This window comes from Athene noctua, chromosome 25 (assembly GCF_965140245.1).
Source record: "Athene noctua chromosome 25, bAthNoc1.hap1.1, whole genome shotgun sequence".
In the NCBI taxonomy this organism is placed as follows: Eukaryota; Metazoa; Chordata; class Aves; order Strigiformes; family Strigidae; genus Athene; species Athene noctua.
This window is the reverse complement of record NC_134061.1, coordinates 7,127,129-7,136,416: the sequence shown is the minus strand read 5'-3', so window position 1 is coordinate 7,136,416 and position 9,288 is coordinate 7,127,129. Positions and strand designations below refer to the sequence as shown.

The following is a 9,288-nucleotide window of genomic DNA, read 5'->3' as shown; positions in this document are numbered from 1 at the left end:
TGCCTGTGCCTGCTCGTGGGCTCCTTTGGAAACCTGTGTGCACACACCTCTTTCTAAGTGCTCAGATATGACACATGTCTCTGTGTGTGCATGCCTGTGTGTGTGCGTACCTCGGTGCGGGTATAGGTGTGCGTGTGTGTGCACACGTGAGCGTATGTCAGTGGTCTTGCTAAAATCCAGGTACAGCTGAGCCAGTGCCCCTCCCCTTCCCCACAGAGCCAGTCACCTCCTCACAGAGAGCAATGAGGTCGCTCAGGCGTGATTTGTCCTCAGTTAACTCATGTCAGCTGCTCCCAAATCCCTTCTTTCCTTTCATGAGCTCAGGAACGGCTTCTGAGAACATTTGCTCCATCTCCATTCCAGGGACTGAGTAGAAACTGTCCTGTCAGCTCCTTGAAATGCCTTTAGATGCCTCCCAAGTGATCCCATTGACTTGTGTATCGCCAGGTGAGAGTAAGAGCTCCTTCGTTGTTTATTCTTTTACTGTGGGTGCTGCTTCATTCCCAGAGATTCTGTGGGAAGGTTCAGGGATGTGGTGGGCCTAAGGAGAAGCCATATCAATAAAATCAGGGTAGAAACAGGCATCAAGTATATCAATGTTTTCCTTGTCATTTTCTCCCCTTCCTCACGGAGCAGTGAGTCCTCATCTACTCAGCCTTCCTTTTGCTGCCAATCGGCTCAGAGATTACTTTCTTGTTTCCCTTCACCTCCATTACCAGTTTCCATCCAGCTGTCCTTTGGCTTTTCCTGACTCGCCGTTCTGCACCTTGCAGAGACCATCCTTGTGCTCTGAGGAGGCTGTCTTGAAGGTTAACCCCCTCTCCCGGGACCCTCTGTGCTCCAGGGCAGTTTCCCATGGCATCCAGCCAAGCAGGAAAGTCCCTGGTGAGACTAAGCCGTGCTCTTCTCCAGTCAGGGGCGCTCATCCTCCTGTTTGTCCTGTCAGGCCTCTGAGCATCCTGAGCTCCACTGTCTCCTGGTCATTGCAGGCAAGACTGTCCTTGAACTTTACATAATTCAGAAGTTCTTCCTCATTTATGCGTAGCAGATCTAAGACATCCTCTCCCCTAATCCTTTTATGGATTTCCTGCATCAAAAATTAGCATTCCATACACCCCAGGTATGTCCTTTTGTACTTGTGCCCAGTCATTTTCCTCCTGCAGTAGATACTGAGGCGGTACCAGGTAAGAACCAGGGCTTGTGACTATGAAGCTTTCCCCAACTGCCTGACAAAGGTGTCATCTGCCTCCCTCTCTTCTTGAGCAGGAGATGTGTAGCAGCCACCTAAGTACACCACCACCTGCGCCACAGGGGAAGTGTGAGAGCCTCCCCTGGCATGCTGTTCCCCCATGCATACCTCTTCTACCCTTGTGACATCCCTGCTCTTCAGTCTGTGGTGACCTCCCCCTCCATACCTACTCTAAACTCCTCAGAATCACAGAATCATCTAGGTTGGAAAGGACCCCGGAGATCATCCTGTCCAACCGTTCGCCTAGCACAGTTCCCACCTACAGCGTATCCTTAAGCTCTAAATCGACCCTACTCTTGGACACCTCCAGGGATGGGGACTCCACCACCTCCCTGGGCAGCCCATTCCAACGCCCAACAACCCCTTCTGGAAAGAAATGCTTCCTAATATCTAGTCTGAACTTTCCCTGGCGCAACTTGAGGCCACTCCCTCTTGTCCTGTCGCTTTCTACTGGGCTAAAGAGGCTCAAAGCCAGCTCTCTGCAGCTTCCTTTCAGGGAGTTGTAGAGGGTGATGAGGTCTCCCCTCAGCCTCCTCTTCTCCAGACTAAACAATCCCAGTTCCCTCAGCCGCTCCTCACAGGACATGTGTTCCAGACCCTGCACCAGCTTTGTAGCCCTTCTCTGGACACGCTGGAGTAACTCAGTGTCCTTTTTGTAGTGAGGGGCCCAAAACTGAACCCACTCATCGAGGGGCGGCCTCACCAGTGCCCAGCACAGGGCTCAGATCCCTTCCCTGTCCCTGCTGGCCACGCCAGTGCTGACACAAGCCAGGATGCCATTGGCCTTCTTGGCCCCCTGGGCACACTGCTGGCTCCTGTTCAGCCGGCCGTCAATCAATACCCCCAGGTCCCTCTTTGACTGGCAGCTCTCCAGCCACTCCTCCCCAAGCCTGTAGCGCTGCTGGGGGTTGTTGTGGCCCAAGGGCAGCCCCCGGCATTTGGCCTTATTGAAGCTCATGCAGTTGGGCTCAGCCCATGGCTCCAGCCTGGCCAGGTCTCTCTGCAGCCTCCCTGCCCTCGAGCAGATCAACACTCCCACCCAACTGGGTGTCGCCTGCAAACTGACTGAGGGTGAACTCCATCCCGTTGTCCAGATCATCAATAAAGATGTTAAACAGGAGTGGCCCCAAAACCCAGCCCTGGGGGACACCACTCGTGACCGGCCGCCAGCTGGATTTAACTCCGTTCACCACAACTCTCTGGGCCCGGTCGTCCAGCCAGTTTTTTACGCAGCGAAGCGTGCGATTGTCCAAAGCTTGAGCAGTCATTTTTGCCAGGAGAATGCTGTGGGAAATGGTGTCAAAAGCCTTGCTAAAGTCAAAGTAAATTACATCCACAGCCTTTCCCTTATCCAATAAGCAGGTTGATCTGTCATAGAAGGAGATCAGGTTTGTCAGGCAGGACCTGACTTTCATAATCCCACTGACTGGACCTGAGCATCTGGTTGTCGCTCATGTGTTGCATGATGGTGTTTAGGATGAGCTGCTCCAGCAGCTTCCCAGGCACTGATGTCAAGCTGACAGGCCTGTAATTTCCTGGAACATCCTTCTGACCCTTCTTATAGATGGGCGTCACATTGGCCAATTTCCAATCAGTCGGGACCTCCCCGGTCAGCCAGGACTGCTGGGAAATGATAGAAAGTGGTCTGGCGAGCACCCAGCCAGCTCCTTCAGCACCCTCGGCTGTATCCCATCTGGTCCCATAGACTTGTGTGTGTCTGTGTGATGCAGCAGGTCACTGACTGTCTCCTGGATTGCAGGGGGGTCGTTCTCCCAGTCTCTGTCTTCTGGCTGCGGAGGCTGGATTTCATCAGTACAACTAACCTGGCTATTAAAGACTGAGGCAAAGAAGTCATTAAGCACCTCAGCCTTCTCCTCATCACTTGTTACCAAATTTCCTCCTGCATCTAGCAGGGGATGGAGACTCTCCCTGGACTTTCTTTTGCTACTGACATACTTATAGAAACTTTTCTTGTTATCCTTGATTGCAGAGGCCAAATTAATTTCCAGTTGGGCTTTAGTCCTCCTGATTTCCTCCCTGCATAGCCTCACAGCCTCTCTGTAATCACGGTGTGTGGCTAGCCCCTTCTTCCAAAGGCTGTAAACTCTCCTTTTCTCCCTGAGTTGCAGCCAAAGCTCCCTCGTCACCCAGGATGGTCTTCTCTGGTGTTGGTTTCTCTTAGAGCACCTGGGGACCGCCTGCTCCTGAGCCATTAATGCTTCCTTCTTAAAGAGCACCCATCTCTTCTTCCTCCTTCCCAATTTAGCAAGGATTTGGAAAGACACTCTTGCCTCACCTTGCCAGGCACATTCCAACCCTGACCAGTGTCTTCACTCTTCCAAGAAGGTCATCTGGGGATAGAAGACAAAGCTGTGCAGTGCTGCTGCAGCCTCCTGCTCCCATGCCCACGGCCTAAACGAGGGCTTCCACATGAGGGAGAGGGAGTCTTTTCTGACTTGTGTGCCATTCTTTGCATCTCACTCTTAGACAATATCGGTAATTAAGGGCTTGTGATTGTGAGAGGTGAGAAACCAGGCCCATGAGAAATTAAGAAAAACAGCCTGAGAAAGCAAAATTTGAGGCTGATCAAAGAAATGCCTCAAACACTCAAACACAAAACTATGAGTCACAGGCTGGATGGTGTGGAGTTAGAAGCTGATAAGGTTGCCCAAAAACCACAAGGTGCAGCTGGAGAGGGGAGCCCTGTGGGGACAGGACGGTTCTGCTCTGGGTCACCTGGCCAGATTTCAAGAGCCATCTGTCTGGTGAATGCCCTTTGCTTCATTATCCATGAAATGCAGATTAAAGTTAACACTCCCCAATATGCTAACGAAGGCTAACATGATCCTGCTAATTACACCATCCCATGAAACAACTTACTCCTCCCCGTACATGGGATATGTAGGTATGTGAGTTGAACTAGAGGACGGACACAAGGAAAGTGGGTGTAAATCAAGGGAGGGGTGGGTGGGGAAAGAAAGATGAGGGCCTGGAGAGTGCAGTGAAGCAAAGAAGATGGATGCAAGTGAAAAAGATGGCTGCCTTCTGGAACCCTTGCTGGTGGGAACAATGCAGAAACCCAGACCAGTGATCTGTATTCCCCCATTCCTTCTATCTCCCTCATTTGCTTTTTTCTTTAAGAAATGCAAGGCATATTGCATTGCTCGCCACAACTTGCCATATACTTAGCCAACTATTGTGTGTTCAATTGGTACATTGTGGGTAGTTAACAAATGTTTGGACTTTGAAACTTGTTGTCCGCTCCACTGGGGATTTGCGAATCTGAGTCACATATCTTCCTCTTCTGAGTAGGACGTGACAGTGAGTCAAATGGAACAAGGTCCCCTCAGGGGATATGTCCTTCCAGCCCTGTGGGACCAACTCAGATTCCAGCACATCCTTGTGTAGAGGCTCTTTCTGCCCAGACTCACTTACCAGCAGAATTCATAGACTCACAGAATCATAGAAGAGTTTGTGTTGGAAGGGAGCTCGAAAGACCATCTAGTCCAAGCCTCCTGCCATGGGTGGGGACATCTCTCCCTAAGTCAGGTTGCTCAGAGCCCCATTGAACCTGACCTTGAACATTTCCAATGATGGGATGTCCTCCACTTCTAGATTCAATTTGTTCCAGTGTCTGAAAACCATAGTCAAAAAAATGTTCTTCCTCATGACCAATCTAAATCTACCTTCTCTCAGTTTAAAGCCATTGCCCCTTTGTCAATACAGACCCTTCATAACATCTTTCCCTGTCTCTTTCATAAGTCCCCCTTTAAGAATTGAAAGGTCTCTCCAGAGCTGTCTCCTTTCCAGGCTCAACAAACCCACCTCATTCAGGTTTCCTCATCATTATTGTGGCCTCCTCTGGACCTGCTCTGACAGACACTGCAGACTCTTGCCACAGTCACTGAAGAGACATCAGCTCACACGCGGGAATTATCCCACCCCAAAGCAGATGTGCACGGCAAATGGAACGACTCCTCTTTCTGGAAACACTGACCCTGCCCTTGACCCATGGTGGCCTCTGAACTCCCCAGACAGCATAAGCTCACAGCAGGGCCAGCCTGCCTGGTCACATCTCCATGGCTTGCTTCATCATGTGATCAGGTGTGAACCCACAGTCTGTCCTGCCAGCGCCTACAAGCCACTCCATCCCATGCCTAAAGCCCACGTCCATGTCCACGGTACTCAGGGACAGACAGAGAGCAGGGAACGGGCTTTTGTGGGGTGAATGGGCTCAAGCTGGGCTCATTGCTCTCATCACCTGCATCTCCTGCTCTCACTAAGCACAGATAGGTCTTCTCTGAGCTACACAGAACCCTTGCAAATAGAGCTTGGAGAAGATGACTCTCTGCAGTCCAACACCTGTGTGCACAGTGTGTAATGCTCTCTCTGGCTGTCTTGACTCTTCTGAGCCAACTCTGAATGACTAGAGGTTTAGATTTTCGTGTGTGTGTGCATGTGCACATATTTTATGTCTGTGTGTGTTGTCTAAGCCAGCTGCTTAGTCTGCCTTCAGTGTCCTTTAATGGATTCCTTCAGGATGTGAGGTGAGTCCTCCGCTCCTGCTGACGTGTCTTGCTCCGGAAATGCTTGGGCTTCTCATCCTGTCACGCAAGAGATGCTTTCACTGGGGTATTTAACTGGCATCAAGCAAGAAAAGAAAAGGCAGTGATTCCAGAAGCCAAAACACAGCCCATAGCATTAGGTGGGATGTTTTGCATTCAGGATGAGCTTGTCAGATAATAACCACCTCTACAAGGGATGCCTCTGTCAGCCTGGGGCAGTAAAGGTCCAGCATAAAAGCCAGCAGAGCTCCTCGCTCTCTCATCCACTTCTCTTGCCTCCTTCTCCTTGAGAAGCAGGTGAGTCTGAGGTCCCTTCTCCCTCTCTGCTTTCTCACAAAGGAGGTCTCACTTCAGTGAACCTGCCAGCTGAGACCGGCTTTGTTCCATACCAGATCTTGGGGCTGCTTGTCATGGGAGAGGGGAGTGGGGAGAGGTTCAGCCTAGAGGGAGGCTGGGACTGTACTGAGGAGTACCCCCTTCTGTACTCATGGGTAGACAGTAGCCACATAGGAGCTGGTGGCTCTTTTTGGGCTCTGGCGTGATGAGGTCACGAATCCCTCATACATCTCTGCACAGCCTCATACTGCAATGACAAGCTGCTCATCAGGCACCTCTGTAATTTTCTTCCTTCCTGACCTCTCTCCAAGGTGCAACTGACATCCCAAGACATGTCTTGCTGTGACCAGTGCCAGCCCTGCGAGCCCTGCTGCCGGCCCTGCGGCCCGACCCCGCTGGCCAACAGCTGCAATGAGCCCTGTGTCAGGCAGTGCCAGGACTCCACCGTGGCCATCCAGCCCTCCCCCGTGGTGGTGACCCTGCCCGGCCCCATCCTCAGCTCCTTCCCACAGAACACCGCTGTGGGCTCCTCCACCTCCGCTGCCGTTGGCAGCATCCTCAGCTGTGACGGAGTGCCCATCAACTCTGGGGGCTTTGACCTCTCCTGCATTACCAGCCGCTACTGTGGCAGAAGGTGCCCCCCCTGCTAAAGCCACTGGTGACAGCCCGCACAAGGACCCCAGGAACCCAGAAGCTCATGCCGGACTGAGGACAGAGCTCCTAGCCAGTGATTTCAGGGAGGCTGAGCATCCTTCCAAGGGAGGGCAGCTGTGCCTCTCTGGTAACATGGCCAAAGTCTAACTCCTCTGCCTTCTCTTCCCTCTCATCTCTTCCTTCTCTTCTCTTTTTCTGGCCTGTAAGACCCCCAAAGCCAATCTGGGGAATCTGCTGGCTCCTCTCCCTCCATGCTTATGGATCCCTTCTGGGATCTCGACAATGGCCGATGGGCACAGACATGTGGCAGCTGCTGGTGCTCTCCCTGCTCTGGCTGCCTCTTCTCCAAGTGAACTCATTTCCCTCTTTCAGAGTCATTAAAGCTTTCTGCATCCCAGCCTCTGCCTCCATATAATGCTTTTGTTGTTGGACATTGTATCGAGTTGTTGAGGAAGAAAGGCTTTGTCTGGTCTTATGGGAATCAGGTCACTGAGCAGGCAGATGTTTCATCATTCGGAGAGGAAGGGGAGGATGGGACACATGGCAGTTGGGCTCTCTCAGGAACTGTCTCTTGGAGATGAGGAAGACTTCCCTGGCTCCTCTACAGCCAGTTGCAATCATGCTCTGCCTTCTGGCATCTCCGCTCAGACACATATCCGTGGCCTCAGAGCATGTCATGCAGAAATAGAACACCACTACTGCTATCCCTTAGAGAGGAGATGAATTCTGCTGGAGGCTCTGAGAATGGACTTTTTTTTGCCTTAGTGCTGGGAAAACAATCTCACTCAAAAGGTATCTGCAAAAGATGTAGGAGTGGGTATCTTGTGAGAAAAAACTTTTAAAACAGCCCCAGAAATTCTCCTCCTCATCTACACATGTGTCAAAATAATGACGGGGCATGACCTCCATACAAGGGCAAAGATAGCAATGACAGGTCACCTCTACACCCTCCATCCGCCAAAGGGATCACTACACAGACCAGCAGTTACACAGTTCAAGGGGCTATAATGACCCTAAGGCTGATGTTGGAATCAGCCTGTCCAGCCCTCACACCAGAGCCCTCCTGTCACTCACACACCCCCGGCTCCCACCAGACAGGGCACCCCAAGGACAGCAGCCAGTGCCCAAGCCCCCATGGTCCATCAGTGCTGCCTGGCCTTCCCGCAGGCATGAGGCAGCTCTCCCCAAGGCCGGGTCTTCTCCTGGCAGGCCCATGAGGTCGGGCATGAGAAGGGCTCCAAGGACCAGCAGAGTGCACTGGGCAGAGCAGGTCCTCTGGATCCCAGCACATGGTGACGCAGCAACAGGAGAGTCCACAACGTGGATCAGACTATTGTCCACTATTGTAATAATCATGCAATTACAAGAAGGAGCGTTGCACCGTGATATGTTTTTTATGTTTTACATCTATCTTTGACCTCTGATGGACACATCCCGCAGCACGTTCTCTTAAGACACAGGCCTGCAGGAAAACCTGAAGCAGCAATGTGCAGCGGGGAATAACAGAAAGCAAAGAGCAGCAGCAAGGAACCATTGACCAAACAGCCACAACCTCCTGCATTGCCTGACCCCACAGCAGAGGTAATGGGCAGAAGAATCATGTGACCTGTGGTGAAAACAAGAGGATCTGAGACTCTGACACCACATTTGCCTTCTTCTCAAACCACTGACACTGTCCCCTCCTGGAAGAAGATTTTGACCTGCAGATCCCTGGGTGCCCAGGGGAAGCAGAGGTGCCAGGGGAGAGCTGAGGGCCCCTTCCCCCAAGCTCAGCCTTGCACACACACAGCCCCTCCCTCCCCTGGGTTCTTGCCCAGCCAAGGAACCTCCCTGCACCAGGGTGTCTTGCACAGCACAGAGGTACAAGGCGCTGTCAGAGACCTCGACTTCCTCCAGCTGCAGGACGCTGTATTTCCCTGTGGTGTTCAGCAACGTGGTGAGACGGCCGCTCTGCCTGGGGCCAGCTGCTGCCTGATACGAGAGCAGCTGGGGAGCTTGGCCTTTCCTCTGCTGGTACCAGAGCAAGGCATCAAAGGCAGAGACCTGGTATGTGCAGTTGGTCTGGAAGGTGTCTCTGTGCTTCACTGTGACTTGTCCTTCTTGCTGGGTGACTGTGATCTGCCCCGTGGTGCCTGGAAGAAATGGAAGGTCAGCAGCTCTACAGGGAAGGGTTCTGGCAAGAAAACAAGGAGTGGATGCAAAATCCTGGAGGAGAAGTTTCCCTCTCCCTTGCTCTGCAAGAACATCATAAGGCCTGGGCACAGCAATGTGGAGACTAGTTTTGGGCTGAAGGTTGGTGCTGTCATACCACTGTAGACCCCCAGGAGAGCTGTGCTGTGCCCATCCTCCTTCTCCCTGGTCCCTGACTTCTGAGAGAAACACAGAACAGCCTGTCATGCCTCAATTTATGTTCTCTGACCAGCACACCTCCAGCAGTTTAAGGGGTCCAAGAAGATATTGTAAAAGATTCCTCCTGCTTCCCCA

At 52.1% G+C, this 9,288-nt stretch overlaps 1 pseudogene; it reads left to right on the top strand.

Moving 5' to 3' along the window:
- The first annotated feature begins 5,975 nt into the window (after window positions 1-5,975).
- LOC141970138 (feather keratin Cos1-2-like) lies at window positions 5,976-6,800 on the top strand (annotated as a pseudogene).
- The last annotated feature ends 2,488 nt before the right edge of the window (window positions 6,801-9,288 follow it).